The sequence below is a fragment of the Belonocnema kinseyi genome, chromosome 6 (assembly GCF_010883055.1).
Source record: "Belonocnema kinseyi isolate 2016_QV_RU_SX_M_011 chromosome 6, B_treatae_v1, whole genome shotgun sequence".
In the NCBI taxonomy this organism is placed as follows: domain Eukaryota; kingdom Metazoa; phylum Arthropoda; class Insecta; order Hymenoptera; family Cynipidae; genus Belonocnema; species Belonocnema kinseyi.
In genome coordinates, this window is record NC_046662.1 from 27,315,003 (window position 1) to 27,325,735 (window position 10,733).

Consider the following 10,733-nt stretch of genomic DNA (forward strand, 5'->3'; position numbering starts at 1 on the left):
TCATTTGCTTTTTGTTTTAAATCTTGCACGATTTCGTGAAACAAATTTCTAGTAGAAATTCATGTCATTTGAAAAGATATTTGGAATTGTTGAGAATGTTTTCAAAATAATTTTGAATTTACTTTTTATTCGATTTCAAAATAAAACTTTTCGAAATTTTGCAAGACGTTTGTTTTACAAATTAGTTTTTTTTATTACAAATTTAACTTTTCTGTTAAATATTAATTTTTTTTCAAAATTAATTTTGGTGTTTGAAAACTCAGCTATTCTATTCTTCTAAAAAAAAACCTCACAATCTTGTTATTACATTATATCAAATGTACCGAAAATATCATGATGATATAATTATTCTGCCTTTAATGATTCTGACCTTAATTATTTTCGCCGATTTTTGAAAAAGACATCAAAAATGCAGACAAAAATCTGTTCTTTTTCTTAATAACGAAAGATAATGTGCTATGGAGTATAATTATTTTTAGTTTTACTGGTTGGGAATAAATTTCTAAATTTAAATTATGCTAACTTTTTTTGTTCCAAATTTATTAAACTTTTATTTATAAACTAGCAAGCAAGAAAAAAAAAGTTAAAACCACGCAGTAATAAACTTAGAAAAGGGTTCTTATAGAAACGGAGTTCCTTTAGTTTCTCTAAAAGGGATACTGAAATGAAAAAGTAAACTTCTTACTTTCAGATGGGCAATATAAAAGCTGGAGGATGACGGTAGCCATTTAAAGTTATTAAATTTTTCCATAAAATTTATCTTCCTCAAATAACTTTTTGTTCCATAATTTTGGATCTCAATTATTTTTAAGTAGAATGAGAAAAACTTTATCTATGTCTATAAATACAATAAGGGCCAAAAAAAGATTGTAGATATGGAGTACGAAAATGCTTCAAAAATTAATACTGGTTTCCAATATTTAAGGAAGAATTTTTGGTTTGTTTTGAAAACTTTAATTTTTATTTCAGATATTTAGAATATGGCGAATCGAAACCAGAAAAAAGTTCATTTCCAACCAAAACAGATAAGAAATACCACGTATAATGTATGTGTCAGTCAAAAAATTTTTAAATTTTTAATTCAAAGCAAATGGACACTTCCAAAAAAGACAGAAATTTTACACTAAATTCTGAAGTCCTGAATCAAAAGAGATTAATTTTCAAACAATTCAAATTATAAACAAATTGAATTTTGAAACAAACAACTTGGAGTTTTTACGAAAAAAGATGAATTGTTAAATTTTCAAACGAAACAGATTCAATTTCATCTACACCAATGATTGGTACTTATCCAAGAACAATTTTTTGCTCAATAAGAATAAATATCCAAAATGTTGAATTTGCAGGTGAAATAGAAGAATCTTCTACGAAATACAAGACGTTTTTATTAAAAGGGTTAGATTTTTAATTAAAAAGATAAATTTTCAACTCAAAAGAACTTTAGGAATGAGTTTTTATGAAAGTAGTTTAAGTTTCAAACAAGTCGATAAATCTTCAATAAAAAAAGATGAATTTTTACGAAAAATGTAATAGTTGATATTTTCAATACATAACTTTTGAATTTTAAATAAAAAAAGTAGAATTTAATCAAAAAGATAAATTTTTAATTAAGAAGATTTTTGGGTAATTCTGAATCAATCTCTTTAGATTATTACATTTTCCAAACAGGAAAAGAAATCATCAAAACATTTTTAAACATTTCTAAAATAATTGCTATTTAATACATTCTTTTTACGAAAATAAACATACAAATATATCTTTCAAAAAATTGAGTTAAAGTCAGTTAGACGCAATTAAAAGAACTCTTGTAATATTATTTATAAGCGAACCCTGCAGATTGAATCGAATCATGAATTTAGTTACAGCGGACGTTGCTGACTAGATCGATTCAACTCTACTGCTAAAAAATGAATCTTATTTTTTAAATAAGACATAAAAGAAATATATATTTTTTCATAAATAATTGTATGCAAAATTAGATTGAGAAAAAATACAGAGTTGAAAACGTGACTTACAAAATACCTAATTTTTATGAATATTACATGAAAAAATAACAGTTGGAGAAAGAGGGAGAAAGAAGGAAAGAGTCAATAAAATTCAACCTCTCACTTTTTTCTTTCTTCATCTTTTTTATGACTGAAAAGAAAATATTGAATTTTTTCTACAATTATGAATTCTTTTTCATGCCAATCTTGCATAAAATTATTCATGAAAAACTAGATTTCTTTTCGATTTTAAATAAAATAATGAGATGATTTATTTTCCTCCATCAAAGAAGAATTGATCTAGTCATTACATTTTTATCTTACCTTGGAATGCCTGTATGTCAAGATCAAGTCGACTTAAATTTGAATTAAAGCTTTATTAAATGTTAATTTAAACATTTTTAATTTCAATTTGTACAAATACAACTCTTTTTATTCGGATGATTTAAAAAATTAAAAGTATGGGTTTCAATTCCAAATCTTCAAAATTGAATAAATTGTGAATGCAAAGCATCAAAATTATAGAATTTTCATTTTGAAACAGCTTAAAATTTCATAATTTTTAATGGTGAATTTAAAAATGAAAAAATCTTCAATTTAAAAGAAAAACAATTTAATTTTCTAAAATTTGTGTAAATTGCAATTTAAATTCTTCAACTTTCACGAATTGCATATTTAAATTCTTAAATGTGGAATACGTGTTTAAGAAAATCCTTAAATTTTAGATACGTGTTTAAAAAAATTTTTTAATTTTAATTTTTTACTATTTTTGATAATAATATAGATCAAAACTCGAGAATATTAAATTCTAAATTATTTATTATAATGCAATTTCAAATGTAAATAATCAAAATTACATATTTTTCAATTGCAAAAGTTGAAACTTGAATGTCTTTTAATTGAATAATTTCTAAATTAAACATTTTATTCATTTTAAGAATTTAATTTCAAAGTTCTATAATTCTGAAGAGTTTCAATTAAAAATTTATAAATCAAAAAAATAATTGCAGATGACTCTATTTTCAAAATCTATCTTTAAAAAATGGTACAACTACAGCCGCTATTGGATTTGGGCTTATCGAGAAATTGACGGTGCACTTTGGATATGGGTTGTTGAGTCTGGTGGGTAAGGCGGTTGTGCGGCGTGCACTTAGGCTTGAAAAAACAGGAGCGTTGTAGTAAGGCGCTGCAACCCAACAGCCTAGCTGTGTAACTGCGTCATGGTGTTGCGTCAGTTCAATCGAAGCGGTAAGTGCATACGCATGCATATTGAATAAGCACGATAGCGAGCTCGCGTCGAGCAGCAGTGGGGCTCCGATGCCTAAAGCTGACTGCAACCGATGGGACTGATGGGATTATTTTTGCTACATTACTGAGTATGGTTGATCAGAGTACGGGGTAACGTTGGCAAGGTTACCGGTAAAGTCGGCTAGGGTAGTTTCTAAATTAAAATAATATTTAAGTTACATTCAAGGGAGAAATCACATACCTATGTATCTACATTACCATTTAAATTGACCACCGTTGGTGTAATTTAAAGTGCAAGGCTGGTTAATTGAATCTATTGAAAAATAAGTTTCCCGAATTGCAGAAACGTTGAGACAACCAAATCGACAGCCTGACGCTTGAGTATAAAGTTGCCACTTTACTGAGAGCTCACACTTGCTTTATCTGATTCAATTAAGCCGTATTTACCGACTAAAGGTATAGCAGCACGTACATTAAGGATGGTAAGGGTAAAAAGGATTGCCTGAGATTGCACAGTCAAAGGAAACTTGTCAGTTCCACGTTTCGTTTACAAACTTCGTTCTTTAGAGTTTGTGCTTCTTACTTTTTTCTCCCCTCTTTCTTTGCTCCTACTTCTCTTCAGCCAGGTTTCCGATCCTTATATTTTCCAAACCCTAAAGTGCCACCTTATCTTCCTTTTATTTTGCTCTTTTTATTATTTTTCTCGAAGTCAAGTAAGTTGTCTTTTTCAGAACATTTTAATGCTATTTCATGTATCGTAAAACGGGGCTAAATGGGAAATCTGTTTTTACGCTTTTTTCGGTATATTACGGGAGGGAATAAAAAGCAGATATTGATGCTTTTAATTTATAATATCTAGCTTGTGCTCCTTTGTATTCTAAAAATAAAACATTCAATGAAGCAATATAAAGCTGTCAATAAACTTCGTTATCAATTTGGAATATTGTTGACCGACTTATCCCACCTTTTTAATCCCTACCCCCCTAAAGTCAAGAAAGTGAAAAAGGATGATTTTTCACGAAATTAGGAGAATAATAAGATAATTTATTCTTTTGAATAAACTTAATTTAAATACCATATTGCAGTCAATATAAATCACTTTAAATTCCGAAGATTTCAAGTTGAAATATATAACATTTACAACAAAACTGAATTTCGAAAGTTGAATTGTCAATCCAAAAGGACAATTTTTCTAAAAAAGAGAGATTAATTTATTTATTTAGCAAAAATTGCAGTATTAAGAAATTAAAATTTCCGGAAGCAACACTATATCACTAGTAATAATTAAGATATTTTTTTGGGAAAATCTAGAGGACATTAAAAACCCACTATTTTTCAGTTTTATTCTGGTCGTTTTTTCGGGGACAATTAATTTTTTGTAGGTATTAAATTCCGCGAAATACATACTTATGGAATTCGAAACAAAAAAATTAATTTTTAATCGCGAATTTTCTTTTCAGATTAAATAGTTAAACTTTTAACTAAAGAGTTAAGTTTTAAACTAAAAAAGACGAATTTTTATTTAGGCAGTTGTGTTTTTAACAGGAAAGTTCATTTTAACGAAGAAAACTTAATTTTTAAACAAGAAAGATAAATTTGCTACCATAAAAATGAATTTTCACTGCAAAATAAATAATTATTAATTAAATAATTGAATATTTCACAAAGAAGAAATGAAAAATCGTTGAATTTTTAACCCAGAAAGATGAATTTTGAAATTAATGATCGAATTTAGAAACAAAAAACATTAAAATAAAACCAAAAACTGTTACATTATCAAGCCAAAAAGACTAATATTTTTAGAGAACACTTCAATTTTAATTCTAAAAATTAAATTTTTCACAAAATGTTTATATTTATCTAATAGAGATAACTTTTGTACTATAAACGATAAATTTTCTACCAAAAGATGAATTTTCCATCATGAAAGCTAAGTTTTCAACCGATTAGTTGAATTTCCAACTAAAAAATACTTATTTTGACTCAACCGAGAAGATTAATTTCAGACAAAAAGAAAGATTTTTTTAACAAAATGCTTAAATTTTTTAACAAATACTTGAATTTTAGACTTGAAAATTATACATTTCCAACAAAAAATGGAATAGTTATATTTTCAGATGAAAAATATTTATAGTTCACAAAAAAGATTATTTTCAATGAAAAAGGTAAATTTTCAATCATTAACCTTTACACAAATGAATTTTTAATAATTTGTTTCGATTCAATTAAGTAGTTAAAGTATAAATAACAACAAAAAAGGATTCTTAATAAAATAGTTATATTTCCCAACGACGAGATGAATTTTACAAGGAAATTAATTTTTTCCTGAAAAAGACGAATTATCTATAAAAAAGTTAAATCTTTAATCCGAGAATATAGTTTTTGTTCAAAAAAATTTTGTTTTTTACCTAATAGTCATATTTTTATAATAACAATAAATAAAAAAGACTTAATTTCTATTCGAAGAGTTAAATCTTCAACCAAAAATAGAAATCCTTCATAAAAAAGGTAATTTTTAATTAAAAATGCTGAATTTGTAACCAACTTGTTATATTTTTAATAAACAATATGCATTTTTGACCAACGTACGATTTATTGGCATGAGAGTAAATTTTTTTTAACAAATATATAAATTTTTATACAGAATAATTTTTAACCAAAGGGTTAAATCTTTAACTAAAAATAGGAATTTAAAACCAAAAAATAATTTTCAACTAAATATATCAATTTTCTTGCAAACTGTTGAATTTTAAAACAAAATATAAGGATTTTCTACTGAACAGTTTAATTTTTAAATCTAAAATATTAATTGTCAACTAAAGTTATGAATAATTCGAACGAATTGGAAATAAAAAATATATTTATTTAACCAAAAAGACGGATTTTCAACAAAACATGTGATAGACGATATTGAACCAAAAAATATTTTTATTTAAAATAAAAAGCAGTTGAAAACAACCAGAAAGACGGATTTTCAACAAAATCTTTGAGTCATCTACCAAAAAATTTAATCAAACAGTTGAATTTTTACTTTAAAAAAATATATTTTCCACGAACGAAAATAATTTGTTACAAAAAAAAAATATTCTAACAAATTACACGAATCATCAACCTAATGGTTAAAGTTTCAACTAAACTAATTCAATAAAAAACGAAATTTCTAAAAGACTAGTTAAAGTTTGAACCAAAGAACGAATTAAAAAAAAAACGTAAAAGTTAAATTAATAAAATTAATTATCAACAAAAAAGCGAATTTTGTATTTTAACTCGACGCAAAAATACAGATAGCACAGGCTTATATCAACCTTATTTTGATAAAAATGTACCTATGAAACTAAAGACAACCCCCTCTGAAAGAAAGCTTGAAATTTATTTAACAACAAAACAATAAAAAATCTTCATATTTTCATTCAGAAGCAAAGAAATCAAGTTTAAAAAACAAAGTTATGAGAGGCCAGATTTCCCCAATGTGTGCCGGTTAGCCCAGTTTTACGATAAATTGAACCTGTCTATTTATACTTCGAGACTCATATTCATTAGGCTGGAGTTCATGAAAGAAGAGAATTGTTTTCCCAATTTAAAAAAAAATTGTCTGGGTCAATGATAAATTCATATTTTCATCCTTTTGCTTCCGCATATCGAATTCATGACCATAGAAAATTTACGTCTATGTTATATCTGAAGACCTGACTTGACGATAAATTCCTACCTTGCATGTCTAGCAACTAGGATAGGCAGGCAGTCGAGTACGTGCCAGTCAATAAATTCGATCACTAGATTTAAAGTTTTTGAATACTGATACACATCAGTACACGAAAAAAATATTAAAAACAGTTTATCAAAAACAGCAAATTATTTCACTGACTGATAAAACTCAGTTAAAATAAAGAACGCCAAAACTTTTATTTTATTTAAAACTACAACATTGTGCACTGCGGTGGTCTGAAAATGAATCTGAAATTTTTTTGCTTAAAATTTTTATGCTCGAATGTTTGTCAAAGCATGGAAACTGTAATTCGATGATTGTGAATTCTCTTTCGTTAAAGCTCATTCGACTCTAACGAACACATCCTCATAAAGTCTCATTTAATGATTTAAAAAAATGCTATCCCTATAAAAAGATTGTCATTGAATATTTCAGTGTAGCTTGTTTCGGTTTTCTATCAAATGAATTTTTTCTCTCAATTTTATTTTTCATTATGTAAACTGAAAATACGCATCCTAGCGTAAGGTAGTCTTAACAACATTTGTAGATACAATTTAGGTGAAGAATTTTGTTAAATAAGATCTTATTGTAGTTTGCCTCATTCTTCTAAAAAGTTAATTTTTTAAATATACTTTCGTAAAAAGAGTTCATATTCATTCGTCTTCGTCTCTTGTGTAGTTTTTACAAAAATGCCATTTCTTTATTTTTAATCTTATTTTTTACGATTAAAAGGAAGTCTGCCAATCCTGTTTAAAAATCAATAATAGCAAATTTGTAGCCCTTTTTAGCTGACCAGCTTTTGTCTATTGATTTATTTAGCATGTGTCGTTTGTTCAACAATTAAATTTTTTTCTATTTTTTTATGATTGAAACGAAAACAACGTGTTTCATCCAAAAATAATTACAAAATTCGTAGCAATTCTTTCTACCAGTTAACAGTTTATAAGTTTTGTTGAAAATTAATTTATTCAGTTGAAACTGTAACTTCCATTTTTAGTTAAAAATTGATCTTTTTTCTTTAAAATTCAACAATTTGGATGAATATTTGCTTTTAATAATTTAAAATTCAACTATTTTGTTGAAAATCCACGCATTTTCTTCAAAAATCTATTTTTTGGCAGAATATTATTTTTTCTTTGTAAGTTAATCGATCGGTCCGATTGCAACAGCTTTTTTTCATGAAACGCATTTTTTTTCCTAAAATTAAACTATTTTGTTCAAAATTTTCTTCTTCTTTGGTTGAAATTTATTTGTTTTGAAACTAAAGACGTAATTATTATTCCAGTTGAATATTACATTATTTTTGTCAAATTATTATCTCATTGAGTGTACACTAATTTTTTTACTAAAAATTTAATTATTTCACTTTTGGTTGAAAAATGATATTATTCAGTTGAAAATTCGTTTGATTTGGTAGAAATTAATAATTGTGGTTTATAATTTAACTTTAATTTAACTTTAACTTTTCCCAATTGAATATTCAATAGTTTTTACGAAAATTTATCTGTTTGGTTACAAATTAATCTTATAACGTACAATTTAAGTTTTGGTTGGCAATTTATCCTTTTTAGTAAAAACTAATTTATCTGGATGAAAATTCATTTATTTCAGTTTATCATTCTTCGTTTTAGTGGAAAATTCAGCAGTTATATTGAAAATTCAACTATTTTCTTAAAATTTCATATTTTTGGTTGAAATTTTTTTTTAATGAAAGTTTAACTATTGCATTTTTGGATAAAAATATACATTTTTATTGCAAATATTTTTAAGAGAGTTGTCGAGCCTGATTTTAAATTAGAACTTAAATTTTTTTATAAACAGAAAAATGTGAAAATAAATTGTTTAAATCGTCTTAATTTCATAAATTAGCATTAGTTAAAGATAAATTAATATTATATAATAAAAAACAGTTTTATAAACAAATTATTTTTAGAAAGAATGTTTTTGATTTTCTGTCATTTTAAGTTTTAAAAAATGTAATTGCAAGAAATTTGAATAAAAATATATATTGATGTAGAAATTTCTTGCCGAGAGTATTATTGTTAATATTATTAACAAATTCAAAAAATCTATTAATAAAGATAATTTTAAAAATGTTCATAATTTGATAAGTAATCTTATGATTTTATTTAACAAATTTAATAAATAAATGCATTTATCGGGCATTTGTCGGGAAAAAGTTTTTTTTTTTAAATTCCAGTCCTTCAGTTGAAAACTTCATGATAATTTTTTAGTAACATTCATAACTAGTTGATAAATTATAGGATATTTAAAAAAAAAATTTAATAAGCAACTGCATCGATAAGGCATTTGTGGAAAAAAATTCATTTTTTTCGATGACCACTTTATTAATGAGGAACTACATGATATTTTTAGAAAATTTTTATAATTTATTAAACAATTTCATGACTGTGATCAACAATTTTTGTAAAAAAATGCATTCTTTTTTATTACTTTTTTTAAATAATAAGATTATTCAAGAAATATTTTAAAAAATTATTATAAAGTTCTTTCCATACACTATACAGTCAGCAACATAATTGTATGTGTTCTATTTTATTTCATTTTTTAGCTATCGAAAAAAAGTTCTTGAGCAAATAAAGATTCTTGAAACAAATAGAAATGTAATAAAATCATGTATTTATTTAGCAAAACGTAGCAGATAATACTAATTTAAAAATAAAGTTGATATATCTAGCATGATTTCTTGAAATTTTTGAAGTACACAATTATTAAATATTTAAATAAACACATGATGATTTCAGAAAAATCGAATTCTCCAAACAATGACAAACAATTACATTTAAATCAGAAAATACGATGAAGTTTTAAATTTATTGAGAATAAATAATTGTTCAAATAATTTACATTTATTTAAACAATTAAAATTGCTTTAAAAAGTCATAAAAAATATTCAAATTTTCTCTTAGTAACTATTTGTTTGAAAAAGACGAAAATTTTGGGGCGTTGTCTTGCACTGTAGCTCGAAAAGCGTTTTTGTACCTCCTTAGTGCACCACCCTGAGCAAGTCGCCGAACCCGCATTATTTGAAACCATTAAAACTGACTTCGAGTCAAATTCTTCAGACTGATTTAAATTTCCTTGAAAACTTTAATAATGTATAAAATTTCAAGCTGGAATGGTAGAAATCCTCTTTTGTACTTTTCGTGATCTTGTTTCTGATTGAAGGGAAATACCTTAAGAACCGTAGATATAAGAATGGCATTACTTTGTTAGAAGAAGAAAACACGAACTATCCTTTTGCGGGATCTTTTGTTTGCGTAACGAGCTCAGGACAATTTTTCCAATGTAAGAACGATCCGCTTACAATCTTACATAATATCGAATGAGAAGAAGGTGTATGCTATGTATACACCATTTGCGACGTTTACACGCGTGACGGAGTATTACTAGCCTGGTCGACTTTGAGATTCGCTGACCCGTGTAACGGCCCGGACAGGCTTTCTATCTAGAGTACTTTACAATCGAGGGTTTTATTGAAATCTCCCCTGCCTAGGTCCTATATAAACTCTAAAAGACATTTTTATCTGTCGGATAAATTTCCCCTATTCTACCCCTCTCTAAGAGGGAAAAGCGGCTGATCTCATCCTGCCAACCCACTTCTCTCAACCTTCTCTTCGCTCTATATCTTTTCATTCGCGAAACTGTATCTTACGACCGTTTCACCAGCCAGGTCTTGAATGAGAATAATTTTTTCTTCTTTCTAAAAAAGGGTGTGTAAACTGTTAAACATTTATGTTGTAAAATTCCATTACGTGCATTGGAAGTTTATT